Here is a 23,843-nt window from a genome sequence, read left to right as displayed (position 1 = left end):
CATCAGAGAGGAATCAGCAGAGGACCATCCTCTCTACTGGGGTACAGCAATAGAGGACCCTCCTCTCTGTTGAGGTCCATCCCCAGAGGATCCGCCTCTCTGCTGGGGTCCAGCAGAGAAGCAGCAGCAGAGGACCCTCCTCTATGCTGGAGTGCAGAGGAGGACCCTCATCTCTGCTGGCGTCCAGCAGCAGAGGACCATCCTCTTCTGCTGGGTCCGGCAGCACAAGATCCTCCTCTCTGCTGCTGCCTGGCACCATAGGTTCCCCCTCACTGCTGTTTTCCTGCAGAGAGAAAGGAGCAGAGGACAATCCTCTTCTGTTGGACAATAAAGAAGGAAGCAGCAGGGGACCCTCCTGTTCTGCTGGGTCTGGCAACAGGGGACCCTCCTTCCTTCTGTGGTCCGGCAGCAGATGACACTCGTCACTGCGGGGTCTGGCAGCAGAGGACCATCCTCTCTGCTGGGTCCGGCAGCAGAAAACTTTCCTCTTCTGCAGGGATCCGGCACGAGAGAAAACCCCTCTACTGGGGTTGGGCAGCAGAGGATCCTACTCTACTGCTGGGGTCTGGAAAAATAGGACCCTCCTCTCCTTTGGACCCCTGTGGAGAGGAATCAGCAGATTACCGTCCTCTCTGCTGGAGTCCAGCAGTAGAGTACTCTCCTCTCTGCTGGGGTCCAGCACCAGAGGACTCTCCTCACTGCAGGTGTACAGTATAGACGAAGCAACAGAGGACCCTCCTCTCTGCTGGGGTCCAGCAGAAGAAGACCCTCTTGTTTACTGGGGTCCGGCAGCAGATTACACTCCTGTATTGCTGGGGTACCGCTGCAGAGGACCCACTTCCCTGCTGGGGTCTGGCAGCAGTGGACACTCCACTTTGCCTTGCTTCCAGCAGCTGAGGACCCTCCTCTCCTGCTGAACCCCTGCAGAAGATGACCCTCCTATGCTGCACGACCTCAGCAGAGAAGAAGTTCTAAAGGACCCTTGTTTCCTCATGGACTTCAAAGGGAGGCCGCAGCAGAGGACCCTCCTCTTCTGTTGTGGTCGGGGAGCAGAGGACCCTCTTCTTCTGCTGTAGTCTGGCAACAGAGGACCCTTCACTCTGCTGGGGTCCAGGAGCAGAGGACCCACTCACTGCTGGGGTCCGGAAGCAGTGGAACTCCTCTGCTGGACCCCAGCAGGGAGGAAGCAGCAGAGGACCCTCCTCTCTTCTGTGATCCAGCACCAGAGGACACTCCTCTCTGCTCTGCCAAAACAAAGAGGAAGCAGCAGAGGACCCACCTCTCTGCCTGGGTTCGGCACCATATGACGTTCCTCTCTGCTGGGTCTAGCACGTGAGGACCCTTGTCTGTGCTAGGGTCCAGCGAGTAAAATGCAGCAGAAGACCCTTCTCTCTGCATGGGTCCAGCAGCCAGGGACCCTCAAGTGCTGCTGGGGCCCGGCACTAGAGGACCCCCAACTCTAATTGGGTCCAGCAGCAGAGGACCCTCCTCACTGCTGGGGTCCAGCAGCAGAGGACCCCCCCTCTGCTGGTGTCCGGAACCACAGGAACCACCTCCCTGCTGGCGTCTGGTACCAGATTACCCTCCTCTGCTGCTGGGGCCCGGCACCAGAGGACCCCCGTCTCTGATTGGGTCCAGCAGCAGAGGACCCTCCTCACTGCTGGGATCAGCAGCGGAGGACCTTCCTCTCTGCTGGGGTCTGGCAGCAGAGGACCCTCCTGTCTGCTGTAGTGCAACACCAGAGAAGCCTCGTCTTCTGCTGTGGTCCAGCAGCAGAGGAAACTCCTCTCTGCTAGGGTCCAGAAGCGGAGCACCCTCCTCTCTGCTGAGTTCCAGCACCAGAAGACCTTCTTCTCTGCTAGGATCCAGCACCAGAAGACCCTCCTCTCTGTTGGGTCTGACATCCGAGAATCCTCCTCTATGCTGGCGTCCGGCAGTAGAGGACCTTCTTTTCTGCTGGGGTCCTGCAGCAGAGGACCCTCCTCTCTTTTTGGGTCTGCCAGCAGATGACGCTCCTTCCTGCTGGGGTCCGGCAGCAGAGGACCTTCATCCATGCTGGAGAGCCTTGGATGAGTGTCCTGCACTGAGTGCTGGTGGCCACGAGAGGTCACCCAAAGCCGCCGTTCGTTCTTTCTTTTCTTTCTTTTTTTTTTTTTTTACACATTTATTTATTTTATTCCAAGGTCAGATATACAGAGAGGAGGAGAGACAGAGAGGAAGATCTTCTGTCCGATGAGTCACTCCCCAAGTGAGCCACAATGGCTGGTGCACGCCAATCCAAACCCGGAAACCTGGAGCCTGTTCTGGATCTCCCATGTGGGTGCAAGTTTCCAAAGCTTTGGGCCATCTCTACTGCTTTCCCAGACTATAATCAGGGATCTGGATAGGAAGTGGAGCAGCCGGGATTAGAACCGGTGCCCATAAGGGATCCCAGCGTGTTCAAGGCGAGGACTTTAGTTGCTAGGCTATGGCGCCAGGCCCCAAGCTGCCCTTTCTACCCCTGGTGGGCTCAGGCCTTCTCACCTCTAGACAGTCCAATCCGAGCCATCCTGCATCAGGTGGGGGTCCCGGACAGTATTCTGGTATACGTGCTGTTGAAAGATCAGGGCTCCAAGGCCGAACAGCCCACATACCAAAGCCCGGGAGGGGTGGAGGACATTTGGGACCTAGCATCAGCCCAGGCCTCTGTGATAGGAAGTGTCAGGGTGCCTTTAACAGCAGGGCACTTAAAGAACCCTGGGAGATGGACCCCACATCAGCATGCCCACAGGCCCTCAGGGAGCTGGAGTCCCATGCCTGCGTCCTCAGAGCCCTCTGAGAGCTGGTGTTAAACACCAGCCCACTGGGGTTGTACTTGGCCAGATGAGGTCCCGGGAAACCTTACCGCCACCCACATTCCTCGCAGAGCATCCTGAGATGCAGACTCCGGGAATTCTTTGGCAAGCGGAGCAGCTCCTTGATGGACTGCCAAGAGGGCTTCATGGACCTTTTTTTTTTTTATTACAAAGTCCGAGATACAGAGAGGAGGAGAGACAGAGAGGAAGATCTTCCGTCCAATGATTCACTCTCCAAGTGAGCCGCAATGGCTGGTGCACGCCAATCTGAAGCCAGGTACCAGGAACCTCCTCTGGGTCTTCCATGTGGTTGCAGGGTCCCAAAGCTTTGGGCCGTCCTCGACTGCTTTGCCATGGCACAAGCAGGGAGCTGGATGGGAAGTGGAGCAGCCGGGATTAGAACGGGTGCCCATATGGGATCCTGGTGCGTTCAAGGCAAGGACTTTGGCCACTAGGCCACGCTGATGTGCCCCGGCTTCATGTATTTTTGCATGTGTTGGGTGGTGGTTAGGGTGATGCACTACTCGGCCTGCCTTAGCCTAGCTGAGTGGTGTCTGGGCATGTGGGCTCCTAAGCCAGGAGCCAGGTGGATGGGCAAGTAGGCACCAGAGGTCACCAGCCATCTGCAATAGGAAGTCCCAGGCGCTAGCTGCTAAAGAAAGCACCCTGCAACATGCAGCCCTGCTGCCCAGCACATATGATGATGGCTGGGGAGCCACCAAGGCCTGCACAAGGGAAGGCTTTCAGGGCCTGTGCTTCCTGCACACAACAGGGTGCAGAAACCTGCCTTTCCTATCTCTAGCTAGCACTTGAGGGGTCAGCCATCCCTGTCATGTGCTTTGGAGGCAGGAATTTGGCCTCACAGCCTCCAGCCAGATGCTGCTGCCCTCTTGTTCACCAGGGAGTGCTTCACCCTCCTCCAGGGATCCTTCTGGATTCAAGACTCTTCCTCCTGCTGGTCAGCTGTGGACCGTTGGCCGCCGCTGATGTGCCATCTTCCACAAGACATCCCAACAGCTGACATCTGTTCTTCACAGAGGTCCTTCTCCCCAGGACAGGTAAAGTAGCAACATGCCTGGATCCCTCGTCTGTACTGGCTGCTCTCACAGCAAGGAATGGCAAAAGTAGTGCAAGCCAGGGGGACAGGCGCCTTCAGCAGCCTGGTGAAGGAGCTGCTGAAGGGTCCAGCAAGGATTGGTGTGGTGTGGTGTGTGTTGTGTGTGGTGTGGTGTGGTGTGGTGTGGTGTGGTGCAGGGTATTGTTCCAGTGGGTCAAGCCTCAGCCTGCCAGGTGGATGGCCTGTACGGGTGCTGCTTCAAATCCTGCCTGCTTCCCCTGCAGTCCAGCTCTCTGCCGATCCTCCTGGGAGAGCAGCGGAGGATGCTGCAGGGGCTTGTGCCCCTGTGCCCGTGTGCCCCTGTGCCCCTTTGGGAGATCTGGAGGGAGCTCCTGGTTCCTGGGCTTGTCCTGACCCAGCCACAGCTGGCTCTGGTGATGGTCCTTGGGGATGTGAGCCAGCAGATGCAAGAAAGATTCTGTCTCTCCCTCTCTGTTCCTCTGTGCTTCCAAGAAAAGAGGACAGAGGGAGGCAGGAGGGAGGAAGGAAAAGACAGAAAGCTGCTGGCCTCCTGCGAGGGAGCATGCTGTGTGCTGTGCTGTGACTCTAGACTGCTTTTGTTTGTCAATGCAGACACCCAGGGCGTGCATATTTTTTCCGTCATGGGACTTGTGTGCAAGCTCTAAAAAGAGTGTCCTTGAGAACAAATGCCTCTCTGAGCTGGGGTGCTTCCACTGATTTGGCAGGAGAGCCTTGGATGAGCATCCTGCAGTGAGTCCTGGTGGCCACGAGGGTGCCCCATGCTGCCCTACCTTTTTTTTTTTTAAAAACAGATTTATGTATTTCATTCCAAAGTCAATATACAGAGAGGAGAAGAGACAGAGAGAAAGATCTTCCGTCCGATGATTCACTCTCCAAATGAGCCACAAGAGCCGGTCCCCTGGGGACCCACTCTGCTGGGGCCTCAGTGAGAGGGACTCTTGGCTCCCCCCTCCATCCCCTCCCTATCTGCTGGGGCATCTGCAAGATGGTCCATCTAGTGAGCCCCTCTGCCTGGGTCTCAGCGAGATGGTCCTCGTCGGACCCCCCTCTCTCTCTACCTGGGCTTCAGCTAGTGGGACCCCTAGCGACCCCTTCCTCGCTGCTGGGGCCCCAGTGAGAGGGTCCCCTCTGGAATCCCTCTCGCTGGGGCCTCAGCAAGAGGGACCCCCGGTGCCACCTACACTCTCTGCTGGGTCCTCAGCGAGAGAGAGCCTCAGAGCCCGACACTCTCTCTGTGTTGGGGACTCAGCCAGAGGGTCCCCCTCAAGACCCTGTCTTCTGGGGCCTCAGTGAGAGGGACCCCTGAGACCCACACTCTCTCTGCTGGGTCCTCCTTGAGAGAGTGCCCCTGGGAACCACCTCTCCTGGGGCCTCAGTGAGAGGGACCCCCTCGGGGCCCCCTCTGTTGGGGCCTCAGCGAGGGGGATCCCTGGCGACCCCTCCCTCTCTGCTGGGGCCTCAGCGAGAGGGTCCCCCTTGGAACCCCCTCTGCTGGGGCCTCAGCGAGGGGGAACCCCGGCGACCCCCTTTGCTTGGGCCTCAGCTAGAGGGACACCCGGAGGCACCTAACCTCTCTACTGGGGCCTAGGCAAGAAAGTACCACTCGGGACCCCCTTTGCTGGGGCCTCAGCGAGATGGACCCCCGGAGCCCCCTTCCCTCTCTGTTGATGCCTCAGCAGAAGGGTCCCCCTCTTGACCCCCTCTGCTGGAGCCTCAGCGAGAGTGTCCCCCTCGGACCCCTCCTCTCTCAATGCTGTGGCCTCAGTGAGAGGATTCCACTCGGGACCCTCTCTGCTGGGGCCTCAGCGAGAGGGTCCCCCCAGACCCCCCCTCTCTCTCTGCCTGGGACTCATCGAGAGAGATCATCAGAGCCCGACCCTCTCTCTGTTGAGGACTCAGCCAGAGGGTCCCCCTCAGGACCCCGTCTTCTGGGGCCTCAGTGAGAGGGATCCCTGAGTCCCACTACCTCTCTGCTGGGTCCTCTGTGAGAGGAACCCCAGAGCCCCACTCACTCAATGCCGGGGCCTCAGTGAAAGGGACTCACAACCACCCCTTTTCTCTCTCTCTCTCTGATGGGGCCTCAGCGAGAGGGACTCACAACCACCCCCTTTCTCTCTCTCTCTCTGATGGAGCCTCAGCGAGAGCGTCCCCTCGGGATCCCATCTGTTGGGGCCTCATCGAGAGGGACTCCCTTGAGACCCCCTCTGCTGGGGTCAGCGAGAGGTTCCTCTCAGACCCCCCTTTCTCTCTACTGGGGCCTCAGCGAGAGGGTCACTCTCGGACCCTCCCTCTCTAACTGCTGGGACCTCAGCGAGAAGGTCTCCCTCAGGACAACCTCTACTCGGGCCTCAGTGAGAAGGACCCTGTCTCTGCACTGGAACCTCAGTGAGAGGGACCCTCCCAGCCAGAACCTCTATCTCTGCTTGGGCATCTGAGAGAGGGTCTGCCTCGGGTCCCCGCCTGCTGCGGCCTAAGCGAGAGGGACCCTCAGAGCCCCCCTCCCTAGCTGCTGGGGCCTCAGCGAGACGGACCGCCGAGCACCCCTCCATCTCTGCTGAAGCCTCATCAGGAAGGTACTCCTCGGGACCCCCTCTCCTTGGGCCTCAGGAAGAGGGTCCCCCTCGGATACCCCCTCCGTCTCTGCTGGGGCCTCAGCGAGAGGAACTCCCTTGAGACACCCTCTCCTGGGGCCTCAGCGAGAGGGTTCCCTGGCGCCACCTCCCTCGCTGCTGGGGCCTCAGCGAGAGGGACACTTGGCACCCCTCTCTCTCTCTCTCTTTGCTGGGGACCCGAGAGAAGTTAGCACTTGGACCTCCCCTTCTCTCTGCTGGGGCCTTAGGGAGTGGGAACCTCGCCCCCCTCTTTCTGCAGGGGCCTCAGTGAAGGACCCCTAGGGACCCCTCTCTCTGCTGGGGCCTCAGCGAGAGGGACCCCTGGCGACTCCTCCCTCACTGCTGGGGCCTCAGCAAAAGAGACCACTCGGGACCCCCTGTACTGGGGCCTCAGCGAGATTGTCCATCTTGCTACCTCCTCTGCTGGGGCCTCAGTGAGAGGGTCCCCCTCGGACCTCACATCTCTGTCTGCTGGGACCTCAGCGAGGGTGTCCCCCTTGGGACCCTCTCAGCTGGGGCATCAGCAAGAGGGACCCTCACGCTGCTGGTGCCTCAGCGAGAGGGTCCCACTCCGAACCCATTCTGCTGGGGCCTCAGCGAGAGGGACCCTCGTCTTCCTCTCTCTCTCTGTTTCTGCTGGGACCTCAGCGAGAGGGTCCCCCTCGGGACTCCACTGCTGGGTACTCAGCAAGAGGGACCACCACAGCCCCCCTACCTAGCTGCTGGGGCCTCAGTGAGTGGGTCACCGTGGGGAGCCCCTCTGCTGGGGCCTCTGTAAGAGGGTCCCACTCGGGACAACCTCTGCTGGGGCCTCAGCGAGAGGGACCCTTTCTCTGCTGGGGCCTAAGCGAGAATGACCCTCCCAGCCAGAGACTCAATCTCTGCTGAGGCCTCTGAGACAAGGTCCCTTTCGGGACCCCGCCTGCTAGGACCTAAGCGAGAGGGACCCCCAGAGCCCCCCTCCCTCGCTGCTAGGGCCTCAGTGATACTGACCCCAGCACCTCTCCCTCTCTGCTGGGGCCTCAACGAGAAGGTACCCCTCGGGGCTCCTCTCCTCGGGCCTCAGGAAGAGGGTCCACCCCGGACACCGCCTCCGTCTCTGCTGGAGCCTCAATGAGAGGGTTACCCTCTGGAGCCCCTCTGCCTGGGCTTCAGCTAGAGTGACCCCCGGCAAACCCTCCCTCGCTGCTGGGGCCTCAGCGAGAGAGTCCCCCTCTGGAATCCCTCTGCTGGGGCCTCAGTGAGAGGTACCCCTCGTGCCATCTACCCTCTCTGTTGGGTCCTCAGCGAGAGGATACCCCTCAGGACCCCCTGTGCTGGGTCCTAAGCGAGATGCACCCCCGGAGCCCCCCTCCTTATCTGCTGGGGCCTCAGGGAGAGGGTCCCCTTCGGACCCTCCCTCCCTCACTGCTGGGGCCTCAGTGAGAGGGTCCCACTTGGGACAACCTCTACTCGGGCCACAGCAAGATTGTCCCCCTCGGGACACCCTCTGCTGGGGCCTCAGGGAGAGGGACCCTTTCTTTGCTGGGGCCTCAGCGAGAGGGACCCTCCCAGCCAGAGCCTCTATCTCTGCTGGGGCCTTTGAGAGAGGGTCCCCCTCGGGACCACGTCTGCTGCGGCCTAAGCAAGTGGGACTCCCAGAGCCCCCCTAACTAGATGCTGTGGCCTCAGCGAGACGAACCCCTGAGCACCACTCCATCTCTGGTGGGACCTCAGAGAGAGCGTCCCCCTCAGACACGCCCTCCCTCTCTGCTGGAGCCTCAGCGAGAAGGTAACCCACCTAACCTCTCTTCTGGGGCCTAGGCAAGAAAGTACCACTCGGGACCCCCTTTGCTGGGGCCTCAGCGAGAGGGTCCACCCAGACCCGCCTCCCTCTCTCTGCCTGGGACTCATTGAGAGAGATCATCAGAGACCGACCCTCTCTCTGTTGGGGACTCAGCCAGAGGGTCCCCCTCAGGACCCCATCTTCTGGGGCCTCAGGGAGAGGAACCCATGATTCCCACTACCTCTCTGCTGGGTCCTCTGCGAGAGGGTCCCCCTGGGCACCACCTCTCCTGAGGCCTCAGCGAGAGAGGGACCACCTTGGGACCCCCTCTTCTGGGGCCTCAGCAAGAGGTTTCCCCTCGGACCACCCTCCCTCTCTCCTGGGGCGTCAGTGAGAGTCCCCCTCGGACATCCCCTCTCTCTGTGCTGTGTCCTCAGTGAGAGGGTCCCACTCAGGAACCCGTCTGCTGGGTCCTCAGCCCGAGGGTCCCCCTCGGAATCCCTCTCCATCTATGCTTGGGCCTCCGTGAGAGGTTCCCCCTCAGGCAGGTATATTAGGCCTTTATATATTATGTAAGTATGTTAGTATTTGTGAAGCACCCCTCTCTTTATCTTGTCTTCCTGCTATGAGCACCAGGTTCTGACATTTCCTGCCAGTTTCTATTTTAACCAGACTATCAGACTGTCTGGTGTGTGACCCCAGCTGTTGGGGGTCTGGCCCTCCCTTTATAAATAGCATAATCTCTGCCCGTGCTTTTGCTTATCATTCCCCTGTTATTACCACAGGGAAAATACCCACCTTCTCTACGTGGCAGCTTTGTGGGGTTTGGACATGACTGGCAAGCACCCCGTTTTCCCTTCTTTAGGAATGCAATGATTCCTGTGGAATCTCTTAGTTCCATCATTCCTCTGAACTTGAGGACTCGCTCACATGGGTGAACCTCAGCTCCTTGAATTTGAAGCTTGTGTCTGCCTGTGTTATCCCCATGTTTCTCTCTCACATACAGAAAACACCTCTGAAGTAAATGACACCACGTTCCAGTGCACCCTGACAGCGTGCTGGAATGGCAATTGCAATTCTGCTGTTCTTCAGCCCCTGCCCTGAATCCTGCCTGTGCCTGTTGGGACTGACGGAGAGGCCTCTGTTGGCCTGATAAAGAATAAAAGAGACTGGCATAGTGGCGACCACCATGGCCAGTACATCAGCAGCTGCCACCACCAGTTACCTTGGTGACAATGAACAAGGTCGCGGTACAGACTGCCAGAGTTATGGAGCAATAGGACTTTACTGATGCACATGAGCGGGTGGGCACCCTTGTGTTGTAACTGCGGGTTGATCTGTTGGCAGAGGAACAGCAGAGGCTGTGAGATTGGGTCTAGGCCTCTTGTACCCCATCGTATGCCTTTTTGTGTGCAACACCTATGCAAGTGCAAAATGCTTCCCAAGCCAGGGAACTGCTGTCTGCTCGTTGCTGCCGAGCTAAAGATACTCCTATGGTCAGGGCCTCTTGTCCCCCATCATATGCTTTATGTATGTTTCACCTGTGTAGTGCTATGTTTTCCCAAGCCCAGGAACTGTTGTCTGTTATTTTACAATGCTGTCATTTTTATTTAAAGTAACAAAATAGATTTCCAGTGATTGTTTTCATGAAAATCAGATGCTTTTGAAGAAATAACTGGCATTAAAATAACATGTAAACAGTTACTATGGAGAAACCTCAGACTACCTCTGCTCTTTGTCTTTCTTTCTGGAAATCTTAGAACTCGGATTAAACAGGTTGGGATTCATTTTCAACTGTCATGTCAGGAGTTCTGTTTGTCTCTTGACATGTTTTGCACCTCCATGCTCTACAACGTGTTTGATCTCAGTTTACTAATGGTGGGAAATGCAGCCTCCTGGTGGTGTTGTAGGGCTCAAGAGCCCTGGAGGTAGTTGGAGAGGCTCAGCTCCCACCCCCCCCCCACCCGCCCGCCCCAGCTAGACTTCAACTGCAGGCTTTTGTCTTTCTACAAGTAAGAACACAAAGGAGAGACAGGTGAGCAGTAGGACAAAAGGACAGTCCTCACTCAGATATGTGTGCAGGCAATCTCAAAAGGGACAATTTCCCCACCTGGCTGGGGTTACATTTTCCTTCTAGCATAAGGAGTGTAGCTATAGTATGTGTGGTGAGCCCCTTATGGTGGTTAATGACACCTGGTACCTGATGCAAAGTGAGGCTTGGCTGCAGGATGCAGAGCAGGTGTGCTGAGGTTTTGGCCATGTGGAAACAGCCTGGAGGAGATGGCAGTGTGGATGGCTAGGGTGTTGGCAGTATTCAGCTTCCTGTCCCTCACTGCCTGCCTGCTTTGTCCATGTCAAGTATGTCTAATTGACTAAATCTATTGACTTGGTAATACTTTGTGTATAAAATTTCATTTCCAGAAGTTCTAGTAGATCATTTTCAAGTCCATGTCTTTTGCTTCTGCTTCTAAATCTGCTTGTATTTTATTGCTTTAAAGACAATGTTGATCACATTTCCCATGGTTACTGTTTCTCAATGTGCAATTCGTGGATCTACTTCTGCTTTTTCTCACTCTTGATATCCTATTTCCTGGTGTACCTAACCTTTCATACAGATTATTTTGCAAGTTTGTATATAGCAATAAATGTGGAGGTCTCAGAAAACTAACCTCTCTGGAGAGGATTTACCTCTTCCCTACCCACCTGTGACCCCCTCATTGATGCTCAGGACTTGAAATTAATTCCCTTAAACTATGATCCCAAGGACCCAGCACAGTGGCCTAGTGGCTAAATCCTTGCCTGGAAGTCACCAGGATCCCATATGGGTGCCACTGCGTGTCTGCTGCTCCACTGCCCATCCAGCTCCCTGTTTGCAGCCTGGGAAAGCACTATAGGATGGCCCAAAGCCTGGGGACACAGAAAAAGCTCCTAACTCCTGGCTTCGCATCAACTCCGCTCGGGCCATTGTCACTTTATCAGCAGATGGAGGATCTTCCTATTTTTCCTTCTCTGTATAGATCTGCCTTTACAAAGAAAAATCTTTAAAAATACAGCTATATAATCTCGGGCTGGAAGGGTATATGAGGACTCTACTGTGTCTCATTTATTCTAACTGATGTCCAGTGGAAACTTTTGGGAGTGTGTCTGCTAGTAGCTTCTCAACTTCCAGCAGACACAGGGCTCTGATGTCTGACCCTCTCCTAAACGTCACTTCCAAATGTGTTCAGGTCACAGAGCCCACAAAAGCAGCTCTCAGGTTTTATCGCATGAGGTTCTTCTTTGCCCTGTCAGTTTTTGCCAGATACTGTTTAGCCAGCTTTTCAGTTGCTAAGAAAGATGCTTTAAATTTAGCTTTACTGCTTATCAGTGAGAGTAGATCCAAATAATTAAGCCTGACTTGACTAGAAATGAGGTGTCACATCTCAATATCTTAAAGCAATAGAAAAAGTAATGGTGATTTTGAGTATCATAGTAATGTTGCTATGAAGTTAGAAAATCAGGTGGAAGTAAGTACTGTGTACCCTTGAATTTTCTTCCACTGAGATTCAGTTGAAGAAAAATCCATGGAGATGGTTTGCTTTGATGGATTTGAGATCATCTGCAAGAGTGGGTAAAAAGTTCTGGCAAAGTGCAATTGAAATAGAAGTTTGGTGCAAAAGAAAAAGCCCTAAAAATCCATGAACCCAGTGGTCTTCAAGTTTTTGAAAAAAATTACAAAAAACTGCAGAGATTTCAAGTGTTTTTTTGCACTTGCACTTAATTTCCATTTTTTCCCATTGGTGTCTTGAAGTGCACTCACACAAACATTGTTGTAGACTCTTCCCCTGCCAATCTATCAAAACTGTTGGGAAAAAAATAAGGTTTTTGGTTTAAAAGTACATTTACTTAGAGTGTTCCTTTTTATCTTTAATTTTTTTTAAGATTTATTCATTTTATTACAGCCCAAGGTCCTGAATTCATTCCAAAGGGCAGACTGCAAGCATGCGCCTCCCTTTTGCATGGCTGGTAAGTCTAGAGCTGCTTCTTGGCTTCTGTGTTATTTAATTACTTTTTTAAAGATTTATTTATTTTTATTGCAAAGTCAGATATACAGAGAGGAGGAGAGACAGGGAGGAAGATATTCCATCCAATGATTCACTCCCCAAGTGAGCCACAATGGCTGGTGTGCGCCAATCCGAAGCCGGGAACCAGGAACCTCTTCCAGGTCTCCCATGCGGGTGCAGGGTCCCAAAGCATTGGGCCATTCTCAATTGCTTTCCTGGGCCACAAGCAGGGAGCTGGATGGGAAGTGGAGCTGCCGGGATTTGAACCGAGCCCATATGGGATCCCGGGGCTTTCAAGGTGAGGACTTTAGCCGCAAGGCCACACCACCGGGCCCTTTATCCTTAATTTGTCTTTGTTATTGCCATGAGAAAAGTTTTGGCCGAGTCATAAACAATACCTACTCGTGCAATAAAGGAACTGATCAAACTTGCAGCGATAGTTTGTACATAAGGAGACTGTTGATCTTTGGCTTCATGGTAATAGAGTTATGGTGAGTCACTGGCTTAGAGAAGCCTTCGGACAAGGCCAGCAGTCATGCATCACAGCATGTGGCCGGATATGGGGGAGAGAGTTGGAGAAGGATTTATTAAGTAATTGTCCACTATTTGAGCAGTTTAGGTCCATAAAGAGTGGCTCGTCCAGTCTGGGATGCCTAGATTTAAATTAGAGAAAAATAAAGAGGAGCATGTTGAGAAATGCCGGCTCTGCTACCCTCTTGTTGTGTCACTTTGCTGGCAAGGACAAAAGGAACTATTCAGCTATTTTCCCATAACAATGTTAACATTGTATAAAGAATATATGTGGGAAAGAAATATTTGTGAACCTGTACTTTTTATACTGTCTATGAACTAAGGGACCTACAGATAAGCCATCATATTCTTAGATTTCAAATTTGAGAAATATTCACTTAATATGTAGGGAATCCAATTTCTGGTTAATACTTTGTGAGTGGATCCACAGATGGCAACAACAATGCTGCGTTCTGCATGCCAAGTGTTACACCAAGCACACCATCACTGACTTTCAGAAGGTAGGAATCAGTGATCCTATTCAACAGATGAGAAACAAAGGCACAGAGAAGTTTCTTGACAAATACATGAAGTGCTCATAACTCATTTTGGCTCATGGAAAAGCTGTAACTCGAATCCTACTTCACATAGCAGAAACACCGAAACTAGGGAACCCAAGGTAAAGCGCCAGGGCAGGGGAGGTCGTGGGGAGGGATGTTGGGTGGCAAAGTCCAGGCTTCACATTTTGTTTTGCTACTTGCTAAAGGCATGTGATTAAGTTAGTTCCTGCTGCTATTATGGTTAAACTGTTTAAAATATCATCCCTAGGCAAATGTTGGCAGAGATTAAGATGATGCTGGAGGACTCCTGTAGCCCTTATCATGGGTCTGGATTCCAATGCTGCTTCAACCGCAGGCTCTAAACTTCATCATTTTTTTGCTTTTGTTTTGTTTTTGTTTTGTTTTGTTTATTAAATTTATTCATTAATTACATTGTGTTGTAATTTCATAGGAACTGGGATTCTCCCCACACTTCCCCACACCCTCCCCTCATGGTGGGTTCCTCCACCTTGTTGCGTAACCATAGTTCAAGTTCAGTTGAGATTCCCTCTTAGCAAGCATATGCCAAGTATACTAACTTCATCTTAATGAACCCTGGAAGTAACCAAGTGATAATCTGAACAGCTAGGTTCCTGCCATCCGCATACAACCTGGGGATGGATATCTGACAGCTGCCTTTGGTATGACCTAGCCCATGCTGTGGCAGGCATTTTGAGATTAAATCTGTTAATAGAAAATCTTTCTTTATTCTCTTACTCTCCTCTCTTTTTTGTAAAGTTTTATTTAACTGGAATACATTCCTTGTATTTTACTTAAAGTTAAGAGCATAATGAGATTTCCCAACCTGTCTAGCCTTCTGCCACACTCTCGCCCTTTCTCCTCCTTCCTTTATAATTTTTGTTTAACTTTTCACTGCAGCATACTTTGAGTTTATAACCACAAGTTTAATCCTCCATTAAAGAATTCCACAAGTAGTAAGTAGAAAAACCACTATTTCTCAAGAGTACAGATGAGGGTTATAAACATTAATCAAATCTCAAGGTGTCAGTTTCAGTCATATTCCACTTCTGTACTCTGTATTAGCTAACAAACAGGAAGGAAACCATTTGTCTTTGGGGGACTGGTTTATTTCAGTCAGTATAAGAGGCAAGTGTCTACTTGCCTCCATTCTTTCAAATACATAATAAAATTTGAAACAGCCATCCTTCTTGATCAGTCATCCCTTCCCATGGGAGAAACATACTATGACTTCTTGTGTGTGTGTGTGTGTGTGTGTGTGTGTGAGAGAGAGAGAGAGAGAGAGAGAGAGAGAGAGAGAGAGAGAGAGAAGATCCTCTTAAAATATCTATTTCCATCTCATCAGAAACCAGGGTGTTGGAGTAAATGAGGCACTTGGAATGCTGACGGGAAGGTACTGAGGGGAGCTAAGTAACTTGGGAGTGATGTATAGGAGGAAAGCATTTGCCAGCATCCTCTCCGACATCTTGCAGGACTGAAAATTATTCAATAGCGTAAAACTATCCATAAGTGCTGACTATAAATTTTGGTTTGTGGAAAGAGCCAGAGACTGAAATCACATTGTCTAACCTCAAAGAACTCCAAAAACATGACTGTAATTCTCAGTTGCAGTCTACTGAGAGTTGGGTAGGAGAAGTGAGGCCAGTTCCCTGAAGCCTTGGAAAGATTGATTGTGTGATGCCATGTTTTCTATTGCAGAAAACAATGCACAAGTCCCCTACCAATGCCAAACGGACATCAACAAATCAAATATTCTGAATGTATGTTTTTGCTTAGTTCCCTGGTAATCTTACCTTAAGAACAAGGTCTACTGCAGTCACTGGGCAGCTTTTTCTTTTTTTCAGTCAAGCAAAATGAAGGAATTGTTGGAATATCATGCTTTGCTGCCAGAAACTCTCAATAAGATGAACAGTTCCAGTGAAATACATTGCCAGAGGGATTGTGTCTGCTATCATTTGAACAACTGTTGAACTAATTACCTGCAGATGTGCAGGAAATCATGTGCAAAACCATGCTGTACTCACTTGCTACTATTTTACATGTAAATGCATTCTATGGCTTATCAGGATCTTTAACCATAAACATTTGAGTGACAAATCTCCAACTGGACCCGGAGCAGTAGCCTACTGACTAAAGTCGACACCTTTGCAAGTGCCAGGATCCCACAGGGCTGCTCGCTCACTTGTATCCCGGCTGCTCCACTTCCCATCCAGCTTCTTGCTTGTGACCTGGGGAAGCAGTCAGGCCAGCCCAAAGCCTTGCGACCCTGTACTGGCATGGGAGACCTAGAAGCTCCTGGCTCAGCTCCAACTCTTGCAATCACTTGGAGTGGCTCAGCAAATGAAAGATTTTTCTGTCTCCTCATCCTCTCTGTAAATCTGACTTTACAGCAAGAATATTTTTTTAAGATTTATTTATTTATTGGGGGAAGCCAGACATGTAGAAAGGAGAGAGGACAATCTTCTGTCCAATGATTTCCTCCGCCAAGTGGCCGCAACAGCTGGAGCTGAACCGATCTGAAGTCAGGAGTCCAGGTCCTCCTCCAGGTCTCCCACGTGGGTGCAGGGTCCCAAGGCTTTGGGCCATCTTCAACTGCTTTCCCAGGCCACAAGTAGCGAGCCGGATGGGAAGCGGGACTGCCAGGACTAGACGCAGTGCCCATATGGGATTCCTGCACATTCAAGGCGAGGACTTTAACTGCTAGGCCACCTCAACAGGTCCAAAATCTTAACTCTCCAACTAAAATACTGAAGACCAGTACATTGTGAGCTGAACATATCCCATGTTGGTAGCCCATTCCTAAACCAATGCTGGCCTTTTTTTCAAGGATAACTAGGCTGTCAGAATTACTCCATATGCACGGGGCTGAAACTTCCTAAACACACATGCAAGCAAGAATTGTAAAGAAAGATGGCTTGTGTGAGCATGAACTTCACCCCATTAAGGTTCTTAAATAGTTAGCTGCTTTTAGCTCATTTCCTACTAAAAATTCAAATGTCTCAATTTTCCATTAGGCTGTTACAGCTTCGTCTGTTAAGCATAGCCCCGCGTTCCCTAGCATCACCTAGTAGATCATTCTTGATCTCGGAGCTTCTGACGAGCTGTGTGGATTCCAAGTGAGATTTGCCTTACTGGAATTATGCATACATGTCAGTAAGGATTGTTTTCCATCATTTAGGGACCAAGTGATTTCTAGAAAAGCCATAATGTTGAGAGTACTTCCGAAGTTATTTACTGTTACTGCATGGTAGAGAAACTGACACGTGCGTTGGACTAGACGTTAATTTGTCAGCATTGGCCAGCAACATTCCTCGTGTAGACAAACGTGGGAGTAATGCTCAAACGCTCAATACCGAGATAGGAGAAGATCAGACAAGGATGAAAGTCTGGCGCTTCTCTGCGTCGTGGAGGTGTTTGAGGAAGTAGGAAGTGGGATGCTTCACAAAGTCCGTAAAAATGGAGTCAAAAGAGAAGTTTCCATGCAGACTTGAAATCCATATGTTGGCTTTTATGATCATTCTCCACAAACATTTTAAAGACTGGTTGAAAGAGACAGTGTATGTGAGTTCTATAGCTCACCAATGTTAGGAAAAGCACAGCTGTTACTGGTTAAGTACCCAACTTGTGAGAATTCCATAATTTTTAGCTTGTATTTCCTGCCTTCTGGCTAGATGTGTTTTGGATTTTTATTCTTTGGACAGCTGTGGGTAAAAAGTGGGAAATTAATGATGATCAAATTAGACAATGGACCTACTTATTAGCTCTAGAGGAAGGCTAACTACAATGAAAATTAGACTTGTGGATTATTTGAGTTACAATTCCCTCACTTCTTTTTATGAAGTACGTTGCATTACGTGACAGTTTCATAGGCTCTGGGATTCCCCCAACCCCTCCCCATGCCATCCCCCCATGGTGGATTGTTCCACCTTGTTGCAGTATTACAGTTCAAATTAAGTCAAGATTCTTTCATAGCAACCATGTAGTTTGCATAGTGTCTAGCGTCTTATTGTCCAGATAAACTCCAGGTTTCTTGGGGAGACCATCTCTGGTCTGAAAATAGAGCTGGCAGAATATCATCCCAATCAATTAAAAGCCACAACAAAACATCAGCAACAAGTTACAACATGATGGAGTTAATTGACATGGTATTGAGTAATCAGTACGTTAAAATGCAAGTTCTTAACCACATCCTGTGAGTACTTCATTGGCATTTCAATTTTAGTTTATGCACGGAACCGGCTTCTATACACCTTAAAATGGCTATAGGGTATTATTCAGCTAGCTGTCTCGTGTCTATTTTCATTGGAGTATTTAGTAGTTTATAGTGTTAAAACATAATGTTGCTGAACTTGGCAGATTTTAGGATAGTCTAAACTGGCTTATAACTCTGACAAGGCATTTGTCAACAGTTGAGGTGCAGACCAGTTTTAGGAGGGGTGTGCAGAGAAATCTTCAATGCCTTAGTGAGGAGTAACCAATCTTTGTGTCCTCCCTAGTAAGGTATGTGTGAGTCCACGCCGACCATTTCCTCCTCGTTCTAAGCTTTCCTTGTTGTTCTCTATCCTAATTTTTTTTGGCGGGGGGGTCTCTGGTCCTTGCAGGAGAGGGTGGGGAGCCAAAGTTGGAACTAAATAAGGATCAGAGAAAGCTCCTCTCCCTAGTCCCAAAGGAAGTTTACTGTTCTTCTGTTTCTGCAGACCGCTCAGGTCTCCTGGCTGTTGTTCCAATGACCTTGGATCCTGTCAGGAAGGATTTGGGCTTCTTCCATCCCATGTGGGAGATCCAGATGGGGGTGGATGACCTCAGAATTCTCAGGCTCTGAAGGCACTCCAATTCCCTATGTTCTTCTTGGCGGTTGGGATGTAGTCCTTGGTGCTCGTAGTGATAGTCCTTGGTGAGGATCCGGGAGTCTACAGGGTTGGGATACAAGCCTCCTCCTGCCACCTGCTCCACTCTGGGGTGCCCCCCTGCTCTGTGTGTACGACCTGTTAAGAGATTGTCAGGATCGCTCTTGATTCCCCCTTTATGTCTTTGTAGTTTGAGTTACTTGTTCCATTCCTGACAGGTTATACTTCACGTCTTCCTCACATTCTAAGCAGATGGAAGATTTCTCTGCTCTCCCACCCCATTTCCAAGTAGCATAGGGTCTTAAAAGTATATCAGGTTTTACAATTCTTTGATGTAGATCATAAGCAGTTTGACTCACATTGATTGTTGGTTCATTGGTTACATCACAATATCTTATTGCATGAGCTACAGACTGTTTGGGCTTGGAATAATACTACAATTTACAGGTACTGTTTTTTGAACGGGCATCATTTCATCTTAAATTAAGGCAAATATGTGGTATCTAACCTTCTGGGATTGGCTCATTTCCCTTAGCATTATGGTTTCCAGTTGGGCCCATTTGGCTACAAAACTGCCTTTCATTTTGTTTAAAGCTGAGTAGTATTTCATGGAGTAAATGAACCATAGCTTTCTTATCCAGTCTTCTGCTGATAAGCATTTCGGTTACTTCCATGGTTGTACAATTGATTGTGCTGCTATGAACATAGGGGTGCATGTTGATTTCTCGTGTAATAGTTGTTTTGGATATATTCCTAGGAGTGCTATTGCTGGATCATATGGTATGCAGACTTTCCATTGTTCGAGTGTTCTCCATACTGATTCCCCTAGAGGCTGTACAAGTCTGCAGTCCCACCAGCAGTGGAGTAGGGTTCCCTTTTCCACACATCCTCACCAGCAAGTGTTGGTGGTGGTTTTTTGTAAGTGAGCCATCCTCACTGGCGTTAGGTGGTATCTCATTGTTGTCTTAATTTGTACTTCCCTTATTGCCAGGGAAAGTTGAGCATTTTTTCATGTTTGTTTGCCATTTGGGTTTGTTCCTTTGTGAAATGTCTGCCCATTTCTTGAGTGGTTTGTTTTGGTTGTTCTGGAGATGTTTGTATATTCTGGAGATTAGCCCCATATCACCTATGTAGTGTGCAAAGATCTTCTCCCATTCTGTGGGCTGCTTTTTTACTTTGTTGATTGTTTCCCTTGCTGTGCAGGAGCTTCTTAGTTTGATGTAGATACATTCATTTGTTCGTGTCTTGATTGCTCTTTTTGGTGTCCTTTTCAGGAAGTTGGGACCTACCCCTAGATCTTGCAGAGTATTTCCAACATTTTCTTCCAAATGTTTGAAGGTTTCTGGATATAGGTTTAGGTCTTTTATCCATGTAGATTTGATGTTAGTGTATGGTGAGAGATGTGGGTCTATCTTTTTGTTTCTGCAGGCTATCAACCAGTTGTCCCAACAGCACTTATTGAACAGACCTTTCCATTTGCCTGGATTGTCGTTTGTCTTTTTGTCAAAGATTATTTGGCTGTATCTGTGTGGGTTCCCTTCTGGTGTTTCTATTCTGCTCCATTGATCTTCCTCTCTATCTTTGTGCCAGTACCAGGCTGTTTTGATAACCACTGCCCCATAGTATGTCCAGGGGTTCGGAACTGTAATTGGCCCTGCTAACTTCCTGTGCTTCAGGATGGTTCTAGCTATTCTTGGGTTTTTGTGTTTCCAAATGAACCTTTGAATCATTGTTTCCAGTTCCATGAAGAATGTTTTGGGTGATGTGATTGGAATTGCATTGAATGTATATATTGCTTTTGGTAGTATAGACATTTTAATGATACTGATTTTACCTATCCAGGAGCATGGGATGTTACTCCATCTTCTGAGGTCTTGTTCAATTTATTTTTTAAGTAGTTTGTAGTTTTCTTCAAATGGATCTCCTACATTTTTTGTTAGGTTTATTCCCAGATATTGCATAGTTTTCTGTTATTTTGAATGATATCTTGCTGATTAGATCCCTTTATATCTTGGGGCTGTTTGCATACACTATTGCTGTTTTTCGTTACGTCATTTTGTACTCTGCCACTCTACCAAACTCTCGTATAAGTTCTAGCTGTCTCTGTATTGAGTCTCTTGGCTCTTCTAAAGAAACATAACACATCGCCATGGAGGAAAAAGACACGAGGTGTAGTTAAGCGAGGGAGTGAAAGTGAGGGTTTGTTCTTTGTGGCAGACTGTAAGAACAAAAGGTGAATTGTTGAATATTTTTCACCATGGCAAAGAATCTTGCTGGTAAAATAATGCACCAGTCAAAACCTGATAGTTCCAATTGTTTGCATGTAATAGCAGACGCATGTCTCCATAATTTTCTCATTAAATCAGTCTCAATGTTCCACAACAATTAAAATCCTCATGTTTTAAGTTTCTGGTTACTTGAATATATAAGGTGGTCATAATTTTAAGTGCAACTTTTTACATTTTTAAGATCAATTGACACAAATATGCATCCACGGGGACTCTGTAAGGTTTTGCTGCATGTAAAGCAAACATTGGGTACTAATGAAATGGGGGTGAATAGATCTAGTTATGTAGTTCCTTGGATAATTTCTATGTGGTGAAACACTCAAATTCCTTCCATCTAGCTTTATATGTATTAACTGTATGTTATATATAATGTGTAGACGCATCCACATATGTATGTACACACAGCATGTTATTGGTAACTGTCATCACCTTGTCATACTATAGAACACCAGAACTTAGTACTTCTACCCAGCCATTACTTTCAACTTGTCCATCAGACTTCTCCCATTTTTCTTTCCCTCTCCCTTCTTCCCCCCAATCTGTGATATTATTCTAAATTCACATGAGATCAACTTTAAATTCCAAACAATGTTTCAAAAAGTTTGTAGAAGACAGAATTAAAGATCTGTTTATCTTGATGAAAAAGGTCTTAAAATTTGTGTTTTTCGTAAAATGAACACCATGAATGCATATACAGTTCTTCACAATAGTCCCTAGTGACCTTTCACCTTTCTCTAGTGTTGGTTAGATTTCGTTTCTCAGCTCTCCTCTAATTTCTTTTCTCTGTTTTTAACATTTATTTTATTTTCATTACAAAGTCAGATATACAGAGAGGAGGAGAGACAGAGGAAGATGTCCCATCCGATGATTCATTCCCCAAGTGAGTGCAATGGCCCGTGCTGCACCGATCCGAAACCAGGTGCCTGGAGCTGCTTCCAGGTGTCCCATGTGGCTGCAGGGTCCCAAGGCTTTGGGCTGTCTTTGATTGTTTTCCCAAGCCACAAGCGGGGAGCTGAATGGAAAGTGGAGCTGCTGGGATTAGAACCAGCACCCATACAGGATCCTGGAGCGTTCAAGGCAAAGACCTTAGCTGCTAGGCCACGCCGCCGGGCCCAGCTCTCTAATTTCATTTCAATGTTTTGTTTCTAGGTTAGTCTATAAGTTTGCTGGTTTTATTTCTTTTTGAAATAACCTTTGTTTCACTGATCTTTCATGTTTTTCTCTTCATTTACTCGTTTGATCTTTATTTCTTTTTTATATATATATATATATATTTATTATTTAACTTCAGTAATTACATTGTATTATGTGACACAATTACATAGATACTTGGGTTCTCCCCACCCCTCCCCAAACCCTCCCACCATGGTGGATTCCTCCACCTTGTTGCATAACCACAGCTCAAGTTCAGTTGAGATTCCCCCATTGCAAGCGTATATCAAACATAGAGTCCAGCATCTTATTGTCCAGTCAAGTCCAATGTTGGAAACACACTGGAACACTTAGGGGTAGGCCCTCACTTCCTAAAAAAGACTCCAAATGCAGTAGAAATCGAGACCAAAATAAACAATTGGGACCTCATCAAACTAAGAAGCTTCTGTACAGCTAGAGAAACAATCAACAAAGTAAAAAGGCAACCCACAGAATGGGAGAAGATCTTCGCACACGACATAGGTGATAGAGGGCTGATCTCCAGAATATACAAAGAGCTACAAAACAACCAAAATGTCAAAACAAACAAGCCACTCAAGAAATGGGCATGGGAAATGGGCAAACACTTCACAAAGGAACAAACCCAAATGGCAAATAAACATATGAAAAAATGCTCAAGTTCCCTGGCAATAAGGGAAATCCAAATTAAAACATCAATGAGGTACCACCTAACACCAGTAAGACTGGCCCACATGAATAAAAGCACCAACAACACTTGTTGGCGAGGTTGCGGGGAAAAGGGAACCCTACTCCACTGCTGGTGGGGCTGCAGGCTGGTACAGCCTCTATGGAAATCAGTATGGAGAATATTCAAACAACTCAAATTCAACATACCGTATGATCTTTATTTCTTTACTAACTTTGGGATTTAGTTTATTCTGCCTTCTCTAGATACCCAAAATGCACCTAACCTGTTTGAAACCTTTCCATTTTTTTTATGTAGGCATTTAATGCATCAACCTTTACTTAGTATTTCTTTAGATGTCTTCTGTAAGTTTTGAAATGCTGTATTTTCATTTCATTCAATTTTTAAGTTTTGTTTTGGATTTCTTCCACATTTCTTTTTTGGATTTCAGGATCATAATATTTAATCTGCAGATGATTTTGTTTTCAAGATTTATTTGAAAGGCAGATGTTACAAAGAGAAGATTTCTGTCCACTGGTTCACTCTCCAAATGGCTGCAATGGCCGGAGCTGAACCAATCCCAAGCCAAGAGCCAGGAGCTTCTTTGAGGTCTTCCACACAGGTGCAGGGTCCAAGCACGAGAACTATCCTCCACTGCTTTTGCAGGCCATAAGCTGAGGGCTAGATGGGAAGTGAGGCCCCCGGAACATGAACCAGTGCCCACATGGATGCCAGTGTGCAAGGTGGAAGATTAGCCTCTTGAGCCACAGGGCCGGCCCCTCAATCTATGGCTTCATATTACCAAATTTGTCTGGATTTATATTTTTGTGATTAGAAAAGATATGATGTACTTTTTGTTGTGGTTTAATATGTGGTCTTAGAGGAAGTTTAGTGTATTCAAGTACATATTCTAAAGCTATTGCAATGAATGCTGTGTCAGTGTCTGTATACCCTAGAACTGTGTTTTTTCTTTTTGTTTTTTTTTGGTTTTGGTTTTGGTTTGGTTTTTTTTTTTTTTTTTTTTTGGCTTGACTGACATGTTAGTTGATTCCTTAACTCCACTTTTCTTGATCTGGAGCTTGACTCTCCCTTTAGATATGTATGTGTTTTTTTAAAAGATTTATTTTGTTACAAAATCAGATATACAGAGAGGAGGAGAGACGGAAGAAGATCTTCCGTCTGATGTTTACTCCCCAAGTGAGCACAACAGCCGGTGCTGTGCGGATCCAACCAGGAACCTCCTCCAGGTACCCCACGCAGGTGCAGGGTCCCAAGGCATTGGGCTGTCCTCAACTGTTTTCCCAGAGCACAAGCAGGGAGCTGGATGGAAAGTGGAGCTGCTGGGATAAGAGCTGGCATCCATATGGGATCCCGGGGCATTCAAGGCGAGGACTTTAACACTAGGCCACACTGCCGGGCCCTCCCTTTAG

This window comes from Ochotona princeps, chromosome 1, assembly GCF_030435755.1.
Source record: "Ochotona princeps isolate mOchPri1 chromosome 1, mOchPri1.hap1, whole genome shotgun sequence".
NCBI classification, from domain to species: Eukaryota; Metazoa; Chordata; class Mammalia; order Lagomorpha; family Ochotonidae; genus Ochotona; species Ochotona princeps.
Note: the sequence above shows the minus strand (reverse complement) of the source record.